We start from the raw sequence: 1,539 nt of genomic DNA, 5'->3' as shown, positions 1-1,539 counted from the left end.
CATATTTGAGAAGCTGGAAACAACAAATATTTGACACCTTTCCCCTTTTTCTGTTAATCACCAATCAATCCAGTAATTCTTGAAGCTCTACAATCAGCTGCTAAATCAAACCCGCAGAGAGGAAACATGAACTGAATCAAAAATATCAAATCACAGGAACAGAGAAGCTAAAAATACCAGAACGTCCTGAGTTCCATTTACAGAATTTATTCAGTTCATCAACTGACCTCAGATCAGTCATTCACTCTGAGAGCTGCAGATAAAAGATGCTGGTGTGATGTTATTTTTTTACCAGGATGTAGAGAGCGTCCTCTGAACTCTTCTCGTACTCTTTGATGGTGGAGAACACAGACAGAACCAGACAGGAGAACACCAGCAGGAACCTGAACACAGAACATTTAACAGTAAACACACTGATACTTCTGCCGTGTGCCTGAAAACTGATCTCACGTCTGTGTTCCGGGGAGAAGATTTAAACTGCGACACCTGATCCCAGGTCCGTCTTCAGTTATTGATCCTCAGCTCTTCCTGGAAACTGACCTGAGAGCAGCACTGACCCATTTATTTCATCATTTATCACTTTGTCACTGATGTTATTAACGTCAGTTTTATTTTTCTGTTTGACTGATTATTATTTTCTCTGGGTTTTTATTTGCTGCTCGTGACGTGATGTTGGTGCAGATATCGACCAGTCGCTGCTGGATGGAGCTGATGTTTTATTCAGACTCTCAGGTTGTTTTAAAAACCAGATCTTTAGGATTATAGTTGTAGAAAGTAACTAAATACATTTACTCTTCATCTTACTTTTATACTTTATACACTTTATACATAAAAATTTTACCACTTTTATCTGAAGTTACAAGATAAATATGAAAAAGTAGATGAGACCAGCAGTGTAGAAAGAATTGACCCTGTAGAAATTAAGATGTTTATCGGAGCTTCTGACAGAATAAAAAATATTATTTAATTCATTTGCATTTATTTATATCTTTTAAATCTGGCTTTCATATATTTCATGTATATACTATATTTATATATTTACAAAGTTATATTACACATATATACAGTAATACACACATGAATATTATAAATATTTTTGTATTGTATAATAGGGTATTTTATTAATTTAATAATGTATTTATTTATTGTTATTCTATATAGTGTCTTTCACTGCAGGACATTACTACATACACTCAGCAGTCAGTTTATTAGGAACAGCAGCTAAAGCTGTGTCAGTCTGATGCAGCAGGTCTGTAATGAAGCCTCCTGGTTCAGTTTGTATTGCAACTGTTGGAGAGGTGCTGACTCAGCTGTATCTGGTCACTGTGGAGGCTGCAGTTTGTGCTGCTGCCATGACACAGAGAGGTGCTTCTGTTGTTTAGCCTCCCCTCATTGGTATAAATAGGGTGGACGTAATAATAAGAACATCTGTCCTGTGTCTGTTACCGTCAGCTAATCTGCAGCGTGTAGACAGGTGTAGTTGACAGGTATTTACACGTATGCGTGGTAGATGAAGGCCCATCCTCGAGGTCTCTCTAG

The 1,539-nt window shown here is 37.2% G+C and overlaps 1 protein-coding gene across 1 annotated transcript in view; it reads right to left on the bottom strand.

Moving 5' to 3' along the window:
* The window catches only part of LOC111656536 (potassium voltage-gated channel subfamily KQT member 2), a 21,428-nt gene that overhangs the window by 12,154 nt on the left and 7,735 nt on the right, over positions 1 to 1,539 (bottom strand). The window lies entirely within an intron of this gene.

Source organism: Seriola lalandi, unplaced genomic scaffold, assembly GCF_002814215.2.
Source record: "Seriola lalandi dorsalis isolate HSWRI2012SDOR001 ecotype SW California unplaced genomic scaffold, Sedor1 jcf7180002054358, whole genome shotgun sequence".
Taxonomy (NCBI): domain Eukaryota; kingdom Metazoa; phylum Chordata; class Actinopteri; order Carangiformes; family Carangidae; genus Seriola; species Seriola lalandi.
Note: the sequence above shows the minus strand (reverse complement) of the source record. Positions and strands in the feature narration are given on the sequence as shown.